The sequence below is a fragment of the Myxine glutinosa genome, chromosome 13 (assembly GCF_964187855.1).
Source record: "Myxine glutinosa chromosome 13, kmMyxGlut1.1, whole genome shotgun sequence".
NCBI lineage: Eukaryota > Metazoa > Chordata > Myxini > Myxiniformes > Myxinidae > Myxine > Myxine glutinosa.
In genome coordinates, this window is record NC_136273.1 from 52,445,886 (window position 1) to 52,466,698 (window position 20,813).

The 20,813-nt window shown below is 45.3% G+C and overlaps 1 protein-coding gene across 13 annotated transcripts in view; it reads left to right on the plus strand.

Annotated features, from left to right (window-relative positions):
- The window catches only part of LOC137438674 (myelin protein zero-like protein 3), a 44,176-nt gene that overhangs the window by 12,598 nt on the left and 10,765 nt on the right, over positions 1-20,813 (plus strand). For 10 of the 13 annotated variants that reach the window (XM_078767491.1, XM_078767481.1, XM_078767483.1 and 7 more), the window contains 2 exons: positions 17,970-18,165; positions 19,779-19,961. The gene's annotated coding sequence lies outside the window, so the exon portion shown is untranslated. Of the gene's footprint in view, positions 1-1,854; positions 2,016-14,067; positions 14,139-17,969; positions 18,166-19,778; positions 19,962-20,813 lie in introns of those variants that run through there. The other 3 variants (XM_078767487.1, XM_078767486.1, XM_078767488.1) reach the window with 3 other exon arrangements.

The window sequence follows — 20,813 nt, forward strand, 5'->3', positions numbered from 1 at the left end:
ATAAGACATTGGGGTGATTCCATCTCTCCCTCCTTAGGAGGGACTGATGATGAATTGGTGATGGCAGATGTTGATGTTGAGTTGGAGATGGCAAATTTTGATGAGAGTTGGAAATGGCAAATTTGATTGGTTAGGAGGGAGAGAAGACGAATTTGGTTTATGGGAGGAACGGGGAAGACAGTAGGGACGTTGTTGATGTGTAAAGTAGATGTTTATGGGTAGTGTTGTGTTTTGTGGATACCGTAAGGGGTAAGGGAGGGGCAATGTAGGTTACCTGGTGGGGGGGGGGGGCGGTGTACGGTAGGAACGTACCTGTCTCACCTGGTTCCCATGTGCCCCTAGTGTGCATTACCTTACATTGCATGCACTTTTGCGCCCTTACCACCTTACTCACTTGTTTTCTTTTGTCTCCCACCTCCGAGGATCTGGCTTTGGGGCAGAGAGAGAGGAGAGAGAGGTGCTGGCTCCGCAGTTGTGGGTCTGTACTTTCGCTGCTTGCTGCCTGGATCGATACACCATATGGACCGCAATTTTTGTGGCCGCCCACAATGGACCGCAGTCTTTTGCGGGCAAGCACCACCCGTTGATGGACCTTTGGGTCAGCGTGGCACCTATGCCATACAGGTGAACCACTTATAGTTGGCCCCCCTGACGGCCACAATTTACAAATGGACGCGGTTGGCGCCTTTCTTTATTTTTAAAGAAGCCAGAAGGCCAAGGCACTCCAAGAAGGCAAGACCAGCGGCAGAACATCGGCCGGCTGCGACACCACCGGTGATTATTGAACACTTTATTGGTGCACCGGATGGTGCTGACTGTACATGATGGGGTGGTGCTTTTGGTGCTTGGATGGGGTGCTCTGCACATTATTAAAGGCCGTAAGGCCACAGAGCACTCGTGGGTTGGTGTATCGATGCTGGCATGCGTGCTCTCTCTCTATGCATAACATCTGCATGTGTTCCTCAAAGAACAGGTCCTGGATCGTAGTGTAAATATCAGTCTTGTATAAATAATGCTCCCTACCGGCTGTATGTTTAGTTTGAGGATTCTTTCCGCGATTCGGTTATCCTGTGGGTGTGTTTCTGTGAGGAGAAGGGTGCAACGTCGCAGGGGGACATATTTACTCATTTGTGAACATCTGTAAAACTGTCGCACTCAGGGTTGAGTTAATAGTAGAGGGAACTACATCTGAGTGCCACACTAACGTAGGTAAAAATTTATCGGGTCGGGACGCCCCGAGGTAGAGAAGGGTGCAATGTTGTGGATATGAGATTGGCATCCATCCATATCCGCTTGTAAATATTCCCCTATTTCCTCAGTACTTCCCAACTATCCCCAATTCCCCATTCCCTAGTCCCATTTTCTGTAAACAACACTCTGTAGACCCGACCTTCCCCTATTTCCCCCATTAAATGTCGCATCCAGGTCCACCGCATCTCACGTAGACAACTATAGGACATCTTGCTAGTTATTCTTAGTCTATGTCAGTTAAGGACTCGTTTCCATTAATTCTGACTCTTCGTTGCACCAGAATGTGATTGTATGGCACCGTTAGGAAGTTTAGGACCTCCCAATACCTCCCCGCAGCTTTTCCTCATGGTTCAGCAACAACAACAACAGCAACAACAACGGCGGCGGCGCGGGGAGTGCACGTCCTCACTCCGGCTTGGTTAGCCACCATCGAGCATGTGCTCGACGGGGTTACCACGTAGGGGCTCGCTGTCAGCTCCTCGTCAAGGGCGGAGCCCGGTAACCCCCCGCACCCAATAGAAGTGGCGGACCGCTCCCATCTGGGGCGGAGCCAACGAGCCGAGGGCGTGTCACTCCCCGCTGAGCATGCGCAGGAAGAGGGAGGTGACGTCAGATGCGCGCTCAGCTTGAAGAGAGAAGACGCCACCTCCGAGCGCTGCGATACCTCCCCGCATCTCTGGACTGGACCGAGCTGTATCCTGTCCCTGAGCCAAGGTGCACCTTGTGCTATCGACTGCCTGTCCTTCCCTGCCATCAATCCCTGTGTAAGTCAGTCTTGCTCCGTTTGTCTGTGGTCTGTCGGGGATAAGATAAGACTGTGTCTAAGTGCCCATCTTTTCTGTGCTTTACCTCTTGCCTTGTAATCTACCCCTTTTCTGCATCACCAATTATATCCTCCTCCGGAGGTCTTGAGAACTGTACCCCTTGTGTCGTTTCATTTATCCCAGCCGTTGTGTCCTTTCCTTCATTGATTTAGCATAGCGCGATTTGGTCAACGTCGGGCGGAATCGGGTAAACTGTGCGAACACGGCGGCCATTCCGTTCGGCCCATCATAACATCTTAATCAGCCGTGTCCGTAACAATATATATACACACACACAGGTTAAATTAGTTAAATGAAGGTCATGTTGCACAGTGAATTCATGTTTTCTACAACTGAAGTTACCGAACACGTTTTTGTGCGCCTGAACCTCCCCAGTAACAGGATGATTCCCTTACGATAAAATGCTTTCACTTGTTTAGCTTTGTTTCTGTGCCTTTGTGTGTCTCCCCTGGAGGCTCCTGGAAGCGCAAGCTGACTGAGGCTATGAACTGGCAGCTGGAAAGCTAGTCTCGTCTTGCAGACGAGAACAGCCTCAGGAAACTGGTTCCACAAGCAGGAGAAAAGAGGAACAAAAGAGCGGAAGTGTGCACTAAGGACTTTAGGAAGAGATTACTGGAGGAGCTGGGTAAAGTCCAAGGGCTGAGAGATCAGAGGAAGCTAAACCATGGGAGAAGTTGTACAATACTAACTTGAAAGCATCTGAAAATGCAAAGCACGTCCGCGTCCGTTTGTACTCAGATGTCTTCTTCCGTATGCTTAAATAACAGAAGCAGTTTGAAAAGTAGAACGACACTCTTTGACGTCATGACGTCGACCGATATGCCTCCGCCCACATTATTACATCATTATAATAGCTGTACTAATTTGATTTGAATCAATTCAGCTTTTCTCAAGTTATTCAATTTTTACCTGACATGACCTCTGACCTTTGATCTGTTGATGCCATAATCCAATCAGCTAATCTTTGCGTCATATATACTTATACCAAGTTTGTTCAAAATCCCATCACTGGTTCAGGACTTGGCGTGGCAACATAATTTTTACTTAACATGACATCTGACCTTTAACCTCATGCCCCCAAAATATAATCAGTTCATCTTTACCTCATTAAATATACCTATTCCAAGTTTGACTAAGATCCCATCAGCCGTTCTTAAGTTATCATGGTAACAAAGTAATTGTAACTTAACACGACCTCTGCTTTTTGACCTCATGACCCCGAAATTGAATCAGTTTATCTTTGCATCATAATATATAATTATACTAAATTTAGTGAAAATCCCATGACTGGTTCACAAGTTAGCTTGGTAACAGAATATTTACCTGGTGGGATGTCTGAAATTTGACCTTTGACCTCTTGACCCCACAATCGAATCAGTTAATCTTTACATCATTATACAGACTTTGACCTTTGACCTCTTGACGCCAAAATCTAGTCAGGTCATCTTAGCATCATAATACATACTTGTACCAACTTTTGTCAAAATCCCATCACTGGTTCACACATTATCGCGGTAACAGGATTTTTACCTACCATGACCTCTGACCTTTGACCTTGTAACCCCAAAATCGAATCATTTCATCGTTACCTCATTATATATACCTGCACCATGTTTGACTAGGATCTCTTCAGCAGTTCTCAAGTTGTCACGGCAACGAAAACCTTTCACAGAAGATGAACCGACAGCCGGACAGACAACCTGAAAACATAATGCCTCCAGCGACTTTGTTGGCAGAGCCATAAAAATACAACATTTAAATTGATGATTTTATGCGGCCATGACCTTCTAGCTTTAGACCTAAAAAAATCAACTTTGAGCTTTTGATTGGTGAGCGTGGTAACGGGATTTCTGCCCAACATGACCTCTGACCTTTGACCTTGTGACCACAAAATCGAATCAGTTCATCTTTACCTCATTATACATACCGGCACCAAGTTCGACTAAGATCCCTTCAGCCGTTCTCAAGGTGAACCAATTCTGTGACCCAATGCAAATTCTTAAACTTTATTTTGAGGATTTTATGCAACCTTGATCTTTGACCTTTTGATCTGAAAACTAGAGCAATGCGACTCTGAGCCAATATGCCTCTGCATAGTCACACAACGGGTAGATGTCCTCGTTCACTGTACTAAAAATGAACAATTTTGATTTAAATCTCTTCAGCTATTTGTTTTCAAGTATCACATTTTCATCAGCCATGACAGGTTTCACATCGATCGGTGAAGTGGTTTCAGAGAAGGGACTTTTTTAGTTATCGGCTTTCAAGCTAATATGGCTGCCACACCACGTGACAGATGACCTTAAAAATGTAGACTCTGCATATGTATGGGTAGGGGATCACGTTTGTGAAGTTTCATGTTGATTGGATAAGGTTCATTTTTCTATCGAAGATGGTTGCCAAACCACGTGACCTACGACATCATTTTCAAACTATATGCAACAATGATGTTAGATGATATTTGTAAAATTTCACATCGATAGGGTAAGCGGTTTCAGAGATACAATTATTTAATATTTTCCTTCAATCCAATGTGACTGCCACAACATGTGACCAATGACGTTTTCGTGGTCATCTTTAATCGCTATGCCTAGTCAATGACACACGTAAAGCTTTGAGTTGGTCGCTTTGGTGGTTTAGGAGAATATGTTTTTGTAAGGTTTTAGGTTAAATCCAATATGGCTGCCAAACCATGTGACCTACAATGTCATAAATTTAAATGGGAAAATTACCCAAAACCCATTATTTAATCCACCCATTCCCTCATACCGGTTATTTACCCCACCCCTCCCCTCATACCGGTTATTTACTCCACCCCTCCCCTCATACCGGTTATTTACCCCACCCCTCCCCTCATACCGGTTATTTACTCCACCCCTTCCCTCATACCGGTTATTTACCCCACCCATCCCCTCATGCCGGTTATTTGCTCCACCCCTCCCATCATACCGGTTATATACTCCACCCCCCACCCCCCATGCCGGTTATGCACCCCCCCATGCCGGTTATGCACCCCCCCATGCCGGTTATGCACCCCCCCATGCCGGTTATGCATGCTCTAACCCCTGACTATCTCCTCTCCTTCTCCCTCCTTTGTGCTTTGAATATTTCCCTATTGATTCTTCTTTTTTTGCAATTGTTTTTATGTTTTGCTATGCATTATGTTTTGCACTCTGTCAAAGCGTCTTTGGGCTTCCTGAAAAGCGCTATATAAAATAAATGCATTATTATTATTATTATTAAAACTCAAATGGTAAATTGAAATTTCAGGTTCATTGTATGAAAATTGATAAATTTTAGGTGATGCTGACCTTTAACCTTTTGACCTTTTGACTGTATTAATAATTTACCTTCTCCATATTATCATGATAAAGCTTTGGTGAAAATTTGATGACAAAACTCAAATGGTAAATTTAAATTTCAGGTCAATTGGATGAAAATTGATGATATTATGTGATGCTGACCTTTGACCTTTCGACAAAATTATTAATTTTCCTTCTGCATATAATCATAATAAAGCCTTGGTAACACACACACACACACACACACACACACACACACACACACACACACACACACACACACAAAAGTGATTACAAAACCTATCTGCTGCGCAGGGGACGGGATAATAATAATAATAATGTCACGCAACTCCGGTTATACCAGTCGCGGATGGCCTAAACGGTCTTATTCGGAGGCAACAACCAAACACAGATTCGGCTATATGTCGCGTGGGAGGAAGAAGGAAAATGGAGGCTGTGGCAAAAGCTTACATTCAGTGCACCGACGTAGTTCCGGTCCTGTAAGGGGATTAACTCAAGCGGGCACAGGTTTAACAGGGGATGCAAAATAATACAAATGTTTATTAAAGGAAAAAGGCAAGGACAGGAAAAAGTACGCGCCGGTAACAAATATCCTAATTGTATTGTATTGTATTGGGACGTCCCCACTCGACAGATTTCAGAAACGAGACGAGGGAATATGAATTAATAAAAAGAACACGTTCGTCGTGTAATTGGGAAAGGTAATGTAGTGTGCAGTCTTATCTGTCTGTAGTCTTGCATGTAACACGGCCCCGCTCGGCCGCCACCAGGCCTCACTCCAAGCTCCGATCCTCTCGCCGCCCACGAGGTCCGTGCACCAAGCACCACGCGTCCAACGCAGGCCCGCGAGCTCCACACAAGGTCGACCCTCGACTCAAGCACGAACACAGAACGACGAAGAACGGCAAAGGGGGGAAGAGAGCGCGAGTCCACTGCACACCAAGTGCCGCTTCGAGCCAAGTTCAAGCCAACGAAGCAACTCTCACAATTCTCTCCCTGTCCGAACTCCACTGCTGGGGAACTCCTCTGCTTGCCAACTCACTCACTCCACTGCGTCTCAAGACTCACTGCCAGAAGCAACTGCTCTGAACCAACTGCCGCGCAACCCACTCACTCCACGAAAGTTCTGCCGCCCCTCGTATCACTCTGCGGCGGTGACGTCAGCCTTGGTGCGCCACCCAATCAGTGGCCTCCACCGAATCACAGGCCTGTGGTGTGGTCATAGCACGTGGGACTTGAGGTGGGTAGGCCTGTCAGAGGTGTAAATGGCGGCGGCCATGCGGCGGTGTCCTGGCCTGGTTTCCTTCCTAAGTCATGTTAGGGAAGGGCGTTATTTAGTGTTGCGCTAAGGACCTGTCAGAATGTCTATGTTGGTCTGCAGTGCCAAAAGGGACAAAGGTTTGGCTAACCAGGTGAGGACACACAGGGGCACTACTCTTTAATCCCTAACTCTACTTAACACACGAACCTCCTGGTTAGTTCACAAGTATACATCTTAACCCGACAAACGCCTACACATACTAACTTAAAGGTACATAGTGGGTTCTAGCTTTCGCGACATCTCGAAGCATGTTACCTATTCAGATCTAGCTGCTCTACATATTGCTCTACCCCGCCAGACGTAACACAGCCCTCCCCCCCCCCCCCCCCCCGGAACCGTTGCTCCTGTAAGGTTCACTGCAGGCACTACCATCCCAGTCTTAACGCTTACTGTCACACACTTAATTAACCTATAAAATAAATCAGGAAGGCTGTGGGAAGTGAGTCGGACTACTTACCTACACTTGCGTAACATTCTAAACCCCTTAACAATCATGCATTCATGTATTTACATTTTCTTCTTTGTTCCTGTGGAGGGAGGAAACAAACAACACTCAAAAATCTCCCTTAACCACAAACATGAGCCTTATTCAAAAATTCAAAACTTCCAAAACTCTATAACATTTGTACATACCCCGGTCTACAGACCACATCCCCCGGTGGATGCCACAAGACACAACCTTAGCTGCAGGGCCATCCCCAATGCGCCCCTAAATTTCCACGGGCCCTGTCCAGATGTTACAGGTGAGTGACATGGTTCGGTGGATTTCGCCCACATTCATTCAACACAAACCCCTTATCCACTCATACTCATTCCGAAACTCACCACTACACAAAGATCATTTCAAGCACTTATTTCACCCTCCCCCCCCCCCCCTGCAGGACCATGGCATTGATGTCATTCACATGTGTGCATTCCTCAACTGCTCAGCGGGGAGGTACCGCACAAGTAAGATGGTGCGACCGCCTCAGACTGTGGTGCCCGCAGTCCCAAAAACAAGTCAACCGGCTCACAAGTTCATTGCCCCCCCCCCCCCCCCATTACCTATTGGCCCCATGACAGCCCAACAACTCCTTTCCGCCGTTACCTCGCCGGTGAGGGTCTCCACACACCAGGCTCCATTGCCTCCTGCTGCCGCGCAGCTCCACGGGTCGCCGGGGGTCTCCTTTACCCCAGGGCGCCCAACCAGACCCTCCCCGACGAGCTCGAATTTACAGTTACCACCGGCTGCCAGGGGTAATTGCCACAGAGGGGGGCCGCAGGCATCACTCCTCAGAGCCTGATCTGTACCTGCAGACACACACACCTTCCCCACCCACAAGATCCCAAAACAGACTTCCTCCCCCGCTGCCATTCCATTTTCCAACACAATTCAGCACAATTCCAAAGATGGTGTAAAATATGTTACAAAGCTTGCCATGGCCTGCTGCATGTGAAATCCCAGTTCACATTTAACCAATACAATTCCATTTCCAACACACAATAATCACCCTAATCATCTCTCATTCTCAGTTTCCACTCTCACGACCACATCAAAACACATAACCACAACACTAACACAAACGCCACCCACAAGACTCTGTGGCACACAATCCATCCCCCTCACCGGCCATGTCATCACTCTCGCCCGCCCCCAACTCCAAATTACATGTCCCCAATTTAACAAGCAAGTCCTGAAGCCTGGGACAGTACACAGTACACCTCAAAACACTCACCTCAAGGGCAGGTAGTTGCAAGTTGGTCAGGTCCAAAGTGCCATCCACCAACAAAATCCCAAAATTTATCATTGGGCCAATCAAATTGTCATCCAAATTTCTCTTTAGTCCCCACTACACTGGCAGGTATGTGGATCCGCATCCAATGGTGATCATCACTACACAACTACCAGTGGCCACGACAGCTCCGCACCTCTACCGTGCAGGGGTCATCGGGACAAGGTGAGCAGTCAAAAGGCCAACATGGCCCATGAGTGTCCATAAGGGTGCGACCCACCATTCATCCTTCGGCCCCCCTGCGAGGAACACAGCTGCACCAGCCCCAGCTGGCCAATGTGGTGAGCACCTGCTGCCAAAAACACACCACCACTCGCACAACCTCGGCCCTGGGGGGCACGGTCGCAGTGCGTGACATCCCTACAGCCACGTCCCCTGCACCTCCACATCATCCCCCAGTCCGACCACAGAGCTGCAGCCCCCCAGTGCTCACCCACACTTGACCACACCAAGGTCCAGTCAACAGCCATGCTCCACCAGGAGACCCACCCAGAAGACATGGTCCACACACCGTGGACACGCACAGCACCAAGTTGACCCCCAGATTACACAACTCCATCCCCATGATCCCACGTCCCAAATATCAGCACAGTTGCCCCCGCAACCAGTTGAAGGCTGTCTTGCTACCCTATCAATTTTTATCACAGCCTCCAACACTTTGGTCTACACACCTGGATCAATAATGGTGTCACAAAACAGTGTCCACCATTTCTCTTCACAAAATTCACCTTTAAATTTACATATAACCCACAGATTACCCATGCCAAACATTTGTCACAATTCACTAACCTCACCAAAGAAAGATGCTTTGCCATACACATGCCAGCCGAGCATGGCCCATATGCTCGGCACGTTACCAATTCCCAATTCACATCCCCATGGCTCTCTTCCCAAACCGAGAGTCCATAAATCATAACGGACCATCTGTGGAAAGTCACCCTCACTCCATCACGTTCCACAGATGCCCCAATGGTTGTCCGGCAGGCTGTCTCATTCCTGTCCATTCGGTTTGACCTGCGTCCATAGACCAACACAGCATGTCAGGCCTCCACATGCTGGCTGTCCCAAAGTCTCAGGGAGGGGGTGCCAGGCCGCATGCCCGGGTGGTCACCACATCAGGCCCAAGTTGGCCATCCGCAGTGCCACCACCAAAGGGCGACCCACAACACCTCCCCCTAGTGGTCCTCAATAAATGCCATCCCAGGCTTGAGAAACCACCTCGGATCCCCTGGAGGTCTTAACCCCCCCCCCCGCCCCCCCCCCCAGGGTCCGGTGACCCTGCCGGCCCGAGCCACATGCCTGGACGGCGCCCCAACCGACAAGGGACACCACACTCCACCAGACCTCCCGTGGGGCCCAGGTCGTACCTCGACACCCAAGGCTGGACCCCACGTCCAAATCTCGCCAGCACAGCCCCCCAGCTGGCTGGCACCCCCACATTTCGAAAGGGGCAACTTTTCCGCGAGGCCATCACCAATGACCTCCCCTGGTCCAAAACCTGCAGCCTGGGGACCAACTCCAATCAAGGCTGCTCCAAATCAATTTCCCATTTTAATTTAAATTTAAATTTTCTTTTAACAATTTTTATCTCCTGTCCCAAACCGCAGCTGCAGGTAACAACCTCTACCACCAGTTGTTCTGCCCCTCCCTGCAGCTGTTCCATATTCCCTACAGGGACCAAATCTTCAGAGGCACGATCTCCCGATCCCCCAAGGTCCAAATCCAGCCCGGAGTCAAAACACTCCCCGAACTGGTTGTCCGATTTCGGAGCCTCCATTGCCAAATCGTAGTGTACGGTGAGAGTCCCCTCGGTCTTTCCAACCTCCTCCTCGGACCAGCTCACCTCATCACCCAAACTCCTTTGGGCCTGGTCAACCTTGTCCTCCATGGGACTGTCCCAGGTCCCCAGCCGCTGGGTCACATCATCCTCATCATCATCCCCCATCAATTCCGGCTCCAACAGGTCTTCCCCAATATCCCCAATAAATACCCGGTCTGGCTCCATTACACGGACCCCCAATAACTCTACCCCCTCTCGCTCTGACCCACCACCCTGGCACAGCAAGGATTCAAATCCATCCCCCGGTTTAGGTGTTGTGACATCCACACGGTCCCGATAAACAACCAGGCCAGCAGGTGGGAAACATTCCCCATTACCTTTTCCACATTCCCAATTTCCTTCCCCATTCACCTGTGGGCACTCCACACTCACCTGTACACATGCCGTTCCCGCTGCAATTGCCAATTTGCCTTCCCCCATTCCGATTCAAATTTTGCCACCCTTGGCTCCTCCTGTGCCCCAACGGCACCATTCGTTCGTCCTTCCCTCAATTCATTCGTCCAGGCATCCATTTTGTTAATTAGTCCCTCAATTTTTCCTTTACTTTGCCCCTCCAATCGATCACTCATTCCCTTCATTCCTTCCCTACGTTCATTCCCCTGGGACTCCATTTTTTTTTTCATTTCACTTTTCATTTCTTTCATGTTATTTTGCAATCCCCCAATTTGATTTTCCAAGACATCCTCATTCCCTGCATAAATTGCATTAAGGCCTGTAAATCCACCGGGGCCGTCTCCCTGGCGGGGGAAGTTCCAACACTATGCTCAACCCTAGCTACTTCTGACTCACACCCACTACTTCCCGCATCTTCCATCCCTTCTTCCATACCGCCCACCTCCTCCTCCGTAAAGGAGGTCGCTTTCCCGCATGGCTTTTCCAACCGGAATAAATTAAATTTTAACTGATGCGCTGTTCGCATCCCGCACACCAATCGACTATGCAAATTTTTGGCTCAGACTACGAAAAATTTTCGTTCAAATTCTCCACTCCTTGACACCAATTTGATTCGGGGTTCAATCCCACTAACTGACAACAGTTGTCGTGTTGTCAAAAAGTTCGTATCCCACTCCTGACACCAGTTGTCGCGCAACTCCGGTTAACACCAGCGTCGCGGATGGCCTAAATGGTCTTATTCGGAGGCAACAACCAAACACGGATTTGGCTATATGTCGCGTGGGAGGAAGAAGGAAAATGGAGGCTGCGGCAAAAGCTTACCTTCAGTGCACCGACGTAGCTCCGGTCCTGTAAAGGGATTAACTCAAGTAGGCACAGGTTTAACAGGGGATGCAAAATAATATAATGGTTTATTGAAGGAAAAAGGCAAGGACAGGAAAAAGCACGCGCCGGTAACAAATATCCTAATTGGAACGTCCCCACTCGACAGATTTCAGAAACGAGACGAGGGAATATGAATTAATAAAAAGAACACGTTCGTCGTGTAATTGGGAAAGGTAATGTAGTGTGCAGTCTTATCTGTCTGTAGTCTTGCGTGTAACACGACCCCGCTTGGCCGCCACCAGGCCTCGCTCCAAGCTCCGATCCTCTCGCCGCCAACGAGGTCCATGCACCAAGCACCACGCGTCCAACGCAGGCCCGCGAACTCCACACAAGGTCGACCCTCGACTCGAGCACGAACACAGAACGACGAAGAATGGCAAAGGGGGGGAGAGAGCGTGAGTCCACTGCACGCCAAGTGCCGCTTCGAGCCAAGTTCAAGCCAACGAAGCAACTCTCACAATTCTCTCCCTGTCCGAACTCCACTGCTGGCCAACTCCTCTGCTTGCCAACTCACTCACTCCACTGCGTCTCAAGACTCACTGCCATAAGCAACTGCTAGTCAGGTTCACTGTTTTTTCGTTCAAAATTTTGGTAGATTAGCAAAACTATACATTTTTGGAATATTCAGAGCACGAGGAATCCAAAAATTAATGTTTACATTTGCGTAGACACCTTTGCGAAAATGACACTCAGGACAGTGATGAAGATCTGTAAAAGCATATTCCTGAACGGTATAGACCTCGTAGATCCTGTGTATAGGACTTATAGTTCAATCTGATACTACCTATAACTTCCTATAACAACCTATAACTTCAAAGGACTTGCAATATCATGTATTATGTAATACAGTTATATCACAAATATAAAGACAATGGTTTTCAATTACCTTTGTTTGTTGCTTTTCTATAATCCTGAGCACTATTTTGAGGCCTTTATTGGATTCCTTGACCCAGAAAACATAGGATTAGCATATTTAATTAAGTCTCTAGGTTGACTAGAAGCCGAGATCGCGCAAAATATGTATTTTATGGCGGCCATTTTCAAAATCCAAAATGGCGGCCATGCAGGTGTCTGTGCAAATGCCAACATTGATTTTCAGATTCTCCATGCTCTGGAGATTCCAAAAATGTACAGGTTTGCTAATCCCAAAATTTTGAAAGAAATTATATTTGTTAACATAGTGAACCTGACTATCTTCATCACTGTCCTGAGTGTCATTTTCGCAAAGGTGTCTACGCAAATGTAAACATTAATTTTTGGATTCCACGTGCTCTGAATAATCCAAAAATGTGTAGTTTTGCTAATCTAACAAAATTTTGAACGAAATTATATTTGTTAACAAAGTGAACCTGACTATGCTCTGAACCAGCTGGCGCGCAACCCACTCACTCCACGAAAATCCTGCCACCCCTCGTATCACTCCGCGGCGGTGACGTCAGCATTGGCGGCGCCACCCAATCAGTGGCCTCCACCGAATCACAGGCCTGTGGTGTGGTCATAGCACGTGGCACTCGAGGTGGATCGGCCTGTCGGAGGTGTAAATGGCGGCGGCCATGCGGCGGTGTCCTAGCCTGGTTTCCTTCCCAATTCATGTCAGGGGAGGGCGTTATTTAGTGTTGCACTAAGGAGATCCTAACTAAGTGTCTAAGTGGTTGCGGTGTCAAAAGCGACAAAGATTTGGCTGACCAGGTGAGACATACAAGGGCGCTACTCTTTAATCCCTACCCTACTTATCAGTCGAACCTCCTGGTAGGTATACAAGTATACATCTTACCCGACAAAACGCCTACACATGAAGAACTTATTACAGTTAGTTTTCCTTACCGCGACACACGAAGCATGTTACCTACTCAGATCTATCTGCTCTACATATCACTACCACATCAACATAACACAAATAACCTTTATTGTCCCGTATCCAGGGAAATTCCTCTTTGGTGACACCGTATGTTCAATCATCATGATCATCATCACATAACACATCAAAAGGAATTTTTAAAATGTTTATTTATTTGTTTATATATTTATTTATTTATTTATTTTGTATACAAAGTTGAGGCTGGTGTAAGAGCTAACACATAGAACAGAAACAAACATAAACAGAAACAGAAACACCACAAGGACTTTCAGGACAAAAAACGAAATTTCAAAAAGGTGGATTTGGGGTGTATTAACGGGGGTAGAAAAGATCAAGGTTTTGGATGGGAGAAGATAAGAGATGGTGGTGAACAGATGTTCTAAAGACCTGGAGGGAGGAGAAGGATTGAAGGGAGTGGGGGAGTTTGTTCCAGAGGCGGGAGAAAAGAGGAATGAAAGAGTGAAGGTGAGCAGAGAGTCTTGATTTTGGCAGTTTCACCAGAGGAGGGTTGCTAGCAGATCTCGTGTGACCTGCAGGAATATTTGTTATTTACAGTAGTATTTGCTACTTCACTTGACAACATCGACCACAATCCGACAGCAACTACTGCAAGCACATCATTTCATGGAACCAGCATTTCCATCTTCCAACACCCAAAACCGAGAATACTGGTGAGATCCGAGCACCTCTTCAATTAGGAAATAACAAAGTTAAGAAGGTGCCCAAACTGCTCAAATCCTTCACAAATATCGAGCCAGTTCTATGTGTTGCTGTAGCCATTTTACTCTCTGTTGTACAAATAGTTTTTGGGGGTTTTTGAGCTCCTCGTTTTTGGCTTGTTGGCACAGGCAGCATTTAGTCCGGTCCGTTTGCCAGGATGATTTATCAGGTGTCGCCATTTTCTGATTATTGTAGAGCAATATGCCACTCCACATATAATTGTTTATTGTACCTGTATTGGTGTATAGCATGCTAAAGGGTTTCAATTCAAAACATATGCATTTTCTGATTGTTCACCTGGTATCATGTCAGATTCTCTCAACATCGTCCACTTTTCTGTGCTTGCGACTACAGTTTTCACATCTTCCCCCATCACAACACCTTTAAAGACAAAATAAAGATACCATTTGAGTTGTTTTAATACGAGGACACTTCATGATGTTGATAAGAATGTTATTGATTGGTAATATCAAACATAGTAAACAACTCTATCGATATATGTGGCGCACAATGATCCATATGTGAGGAAATGGTGGCCACCATCTTGGAGAGTGGCAGACATTTTGGATTTTTAAGTGGCTAAATATTTAATTTCCAAGAGATAGCCATTTTGAATGTTTGTGTAAAGTTTCATGCCTGTATCACTATTTGAATGATTCCTGATTTAAAAAATCACTTATCCGCTTGACTATCCGTGTGGGGTTCAGTCCCCACTGTGGGGTTCAAGTACTGGTACATGATAAACCGTGGGCTTCTCCTTTTCATAATTGTCAGGTCGCAACAAAGAGACTTACGCCCTCCCCTGTGAGACTCCCACCATTTTAATTAATTACTGTATACCTAATTAATATATTTTAATTCTTCCGTTTATGGGTTTGTTGTCGTGACGTCACATTCACCTCTCCATTAAATGTTTTTGTGGAAAGTATTTAAATGACCTCTTAAATCTTTAGAGAATTATTCTTTCAGTTATTTAATCGATGGAGCATCTTGGAAGGTAAAAATAACATACAATATCAGTTTCCTTCCAAGGAATTTCAACGGATCTTCGGGATGTTGAGGGGGCTTAGGGGTCTTCAGGGTATTTGGGGTCCTCAGGGTCTTTAAGATGGTCTTTTGGAACTTTAGGGGTATTGGTGGTCTTGAGGGTCTTGGGGGATTTAAAGGGTCTTCAAAGGTCGAAGCAGTCTAAAGGGTCGAAAGCTATATGCCAATAGTATTTAATTAACAGACATATGAAATTACTAGACTGGATGCAACTGACATTTAAACAATATGTAATTAATAGATATATAGACACACGGCTTCACCGCCTCACCCCTTCGGCTTCACAGACCGTGTTTTTCGGTTTCATATGTACTCGTCTTTGAAGAAGAAAAAAAGACGTTTTGGTCACAAATATACGTACGTACATACATACATACACATACATACACACATACATAACCATATATGTTTGCTCCATCATAATAAGATGTGCTTCTTTGGTAAACAGTTTGTTTCCATCGTGCCCATTTCATCTGGTTTTCTATTGGCTTGATTAAGTGTGTAATAGTTTAGATAGCCGGGAATCCCCACAAATTGGCTCCATAATTTAGCTGGTGCGGATTTAATGGTTTCGCTCGGCCGTACCTGAACAAGTAGACAAGTACGCATCGAGGGTACGTGCCCCAATTGACATCACCAACCCACCGGAAAGGTAACACGCTTCGTAAAAGAGCGAGGACCCTGCCAGGTTTGGCAGTATCAATCGGTGTCCGTGGTTTATTAGCAACCCGTCATGCCGCAGAGTTATCTGCGGCTGGTGGCCTCAGGGAGGGAGTTCGAGAGGAGTGGGAAAAGTCCCCCTCGTGGTGAACCCCGAAACCGGCATCCATAACAATATACTCAAAACATCTCAAATTACCCATTTAATCATAATATTATTGAAACGTGCATTTCATACTTTTATTGTTACTCCACTTTTAATGTCATGATTGTGATGTTTGAGATAGGGTCTCATCAGAAGGTGAATCTGCTTGAACCCAACTTCCAACAATTTAGAATTAATTTTTTCGAATAACGTATTTTAGTCATAAACAAGCACATACTGTCATAAACAAGCACATACTGTCATATACAAGCACATACTGTCATATACAAGCACATACTGTCATATACAATCACATACTGTCATATACAAGCACATACTGTCATAAACAAGCACATACTGTCATATACAATCACATACTGTCATATACAATCACATACTGTCATATAAAAGCACATACTGTCATATACAAGCACATACTGTCATATACAAGCACATACTGTCATATACAAGCACATACTGTCATATACAATCACATACTGTCATATACAATCACATACTGTCATATACAATCACATACTGTCATATACAATCACATACTGTCATATAAAAGCACATACTGTCATATACAATCACATACTGTCATATACAAGCACATACTGTCATATACAATCACATACTGTCATATACAATCACATACTGTCATATAAAAGCACATACTGTCATATACAATCACATACTGTCATATACAAGCACATACTGTCATATACAAGCACATACTGTCATATACAATCACATACTGTCATATAAAAGCACATACTGTCATATACAAGCACATACTGTCATATACAATCACATGCTGTCATATACAAGCACATGCTGTCCTATACAATCACATGCTGGCATATACAATCACATACTGTCATGTACAAGCACATACTGTCATGTACAAGCACATACTGTCATGTACAAGCACCTACTGTCATGTACAAGCACATACTGTCATGTACAAGCACATACTGTCATATACAATCACATACTGTCATATACAAGCACATACTGTCATAAACAAGCACATACTGTCATATACAATCACATACTGTCATATACAAGCACATACTGTCATATACAAGCACATACTGTCATATACAAGCACATACTGTCATATACAAGCACATACTGTCATATAAAAGCACATACTGTCATATACAAGCACATACTGTCATATACAAGCACATTCTGTCATATACAAGCACATGCTGTCATATACAATCACAGGTTGGCATATACAATCACATACTGTCATGTACAAGCACATACTGTCATGTACAAGCACCTACTGTCATGTACAAGCACATACTGTCATGTACAAGCACATACTGTCATGTACAATCACATACTGTCATATACAATCACATACTGTCATGTACAAGCACGTACTGTCATGTACAAGCACATACTGTCATGTACAAGCACATACTGTTATATACAAGCACATACTGTCATATACAAGCACATACTGTCATATACAAGCACATACTGTGATATACAAGAACACACTGTCATATACAAGCACATACTGTCATGTACAACCACATACTGTAATATACAATCACATACTGTCATACACAAGCACGTACTGTCATGTACAAGCACATACTGTTATGTACAAGCACATACTGTTATATACAAGCACATACTGTGATATACAAGCACACACTGTCATATACAAGCACATACTGTCATATCCAAGCACATACTGTCATATACAAGCTAGTCACCTGGTGATGTCTGTGCCTGTCCCACTGTTCCTATCCCCACTCCACTACCCTCCCCAAATGAATTTAACTTCATAAACTGTTTCATTAATGTCGTGTTGATGTGGTGTCGGTGTGGTGGGCCCAATGTCCTCCTCCTGCATCAATGTTCCTCGTGGTAATCTCCCACATCTGATTCCGTTTGTCTCCTGCAGGTAGTTAGTTTTGGACCATCAGCCCATTCTCCACATCTATAGTTTTCACTAAACAATTGGAGAGGGAACTGGAGGAGCAAAAGAACGACTCGTGTGATTGTTGAGTTTACAAGACGGAAGGCCCAATGAAATTGTTTGGAAAAGAAGAGAGAAGCAATCTCTACGAGAAGCTCTCCAAGTCTAAACGCAACATCAGGTACAGGTACAGGTACAGTTGTTTGACCATGTGGAGTAGGAGGAACGATGGAACTGTCATTGCCTGAACCTTGTAGTGATAAGTTTAACTTTGGGTCATTTGTTCATTACAATCTTCATAATTCTCTATAAAAATAAGTTTCTTTTCGAACAGGGTTGGCAGGATATCTTAAAGGTACGCACAACCACCTGTGAGCAGCTTCCCCTCGGTTTATAAAATCCGGATACTATAATTTATACTAGAACGGATCGACTATATAAGAGAGCCGTTGGTCTGTCTGTGTGGTCGCCATTTTTCTCAGAGATGGCTGAACGGATCTTCGTCAAACTTTCAGAGGTTCATCAGTGAGTGCCGGGGAGTGTTTGAGGCAACAACAAGAAAAAAAAAATCGTTTTGGGGGGATTTTAAAAAAAATCACTAGGAGTGCCAAAGCCTTTTTGATTAACGACAGTTATATACAAGTACACATTCGCATAAATAAATACAAAACAATTACCAAACATTTGAACACAAATAAAGAAACAATACCGGAAGCGGTCGATGTTGGTGGTAAGGCTTCTTCTTCTTCCTGAACGTCATCATACTTAAATCAGAAACGTGATGAACGGCACATTCAGCAGCATATATCCAACGGAAAGATAAAATGATGATTTCACATTTGTGATTCTGATTTGGATGTAATTGTTTTTCCATCATATTTGCCCTCATTTCAAATATGTTAATGTTTCTTTTTCGCTTGAGCAACGCCGGGTTACTCGGGGTCCAAATACAACTTTGTCTGGGGGGTAACATAGGCTATGTGGCCGCGGCCTCATGCGGGGTTCTGGGGGGCTGGGGGAGGGGCAAAATTCTCTATGTAAATGTGTACAATGTAGCACCACTTGGTGATGGTGGCAGAGGGTATTACAATTTCCTATTTTTACCTGGGAAACACTGAGGTTAAAGAACTCTTTGCACGGGAAAAGTTTTCCTCCTTCCCTTTCCCCCATCCCCCAAAACGGAGGGGCCTGTCAAAGCCACCAACCGCCCCACCCCCCTCCAACCAACCCCCCACTCCCCAAATAATGTACAAGTATATGTAATATATCTTTACACTCCCTCTCCCCTCAACTCCCCCTCCCCCTTCCACTCCCCCCACTCCCTTCCTCACCCCTCCCTCTCCCAGCTCAGCCGGGTACTTCTGCTCGTAATTAATAAAAATTATGAAATCCGGATAGACGTATCCGGCCTGGATACTATAATTTTTTTTAATGATCCTTCATAATTCAGAGATAGGGCCAAAAACAATATATAACATTATATCTCAAAAGGTTGTGGACGAATTATGACTAAACTTGGTGGATGAGATGGGTAAGTGACAAGAACAAGCCAATTCGATTTTGGTTCCAGTCTGGACCCAGATTCGGCTTATCGTTGGGATAAAACACATAAACTGTTCAGCATGGCGGAGGTACGTGCTCTACAGAGTACCGTTCTAGTTTCTAACTACATCTGTAAACTACTAAGTAGTGATACACTAGCTACATTGTCAAAGTACCTTTATTAGTTATCAATAATTATCCTGCTCTGGCCTATTTTAACTTGTTCTTATTTTTCTATCTTATACTCAACAGAAAGGTCATTAAAAGGTGTCACCGCTGAGGATTCTGTGCCATTAAGAGCTTTTGCACGAGATACAAAGTCCTTGCTTTTGGGACCACCGAACATCAGGCGGTGCGGAACATTGAGAGTCAGAGCCCGCCGAGAGTCTGAGTACGAGGTGCGAAAACGAGCTCCACAACAAGTACTCTGAGGAGGTATTAGAGAAAATGTATTGCTTTTTCTACCTCATGCCCCTCCGCCACCACTATTAACCTTGAGCAGGCTGCTGTCCCGTAACCCCTTCCAATTCCCCCCTCTCTCTCTTGTTGTTTGTTCATTCCCTTTTCTTGTTACCCTTGAGGGAATTACATTTTGGGGTGCTTTTGTTTGTTAGTTTGTTTGTCTGTCTTCAAAAAACGTGCTAATGTAGGCCACGAATGCCACCTGGTGGTAGCCATTATTACACGTTATGTTTTTTCAACCACATACCTGTATAGAGTACTAGCAGAAGTACCCAGCGTTGCTGGGTGGGGAAGGGGGGGAAGGTGAGGAGAGGGGGGTGAGGGGGGAAGGGGGGTGGGAAGGAGGTAGGGGGAGCAAAGGGGAGGGGAGGGGGGAGGGGAGAGGGGAGGGGAGAGGAGGCAGGAGAGGAAGGAGGTTCATATATATGCTGGTGGGTGAATGTGGCGTTCATCACGTTTCTGAGTTAACTGTGATGCAGGTCAGGAAGAAGAAGAAGGCATACTACCAACTTCGACCGCTTCCGGAATTGTTTGATTTATTTGTATTCAAATGTCTGGCAATTGTTTTGTATTTATTTATGCGAATGTGTACTTGTATATAACTGTCATTCATTTTAAAAGACTTAGGCACTATCGAGCGATTTAGTTTAAAAAAAAAAAACCTTTTTTTTCCATAAATTGTTTCTTTTTTCCGCCTAAAACACTCCCATGCACTCACTAATCAACCTCTGAAACTTTGACGAAGATCCGTTCAGCCATCTCTGAGAAAAATGGCGACACACAGACAGACACACACACACACAGACAGACATCTGTCTTATATAG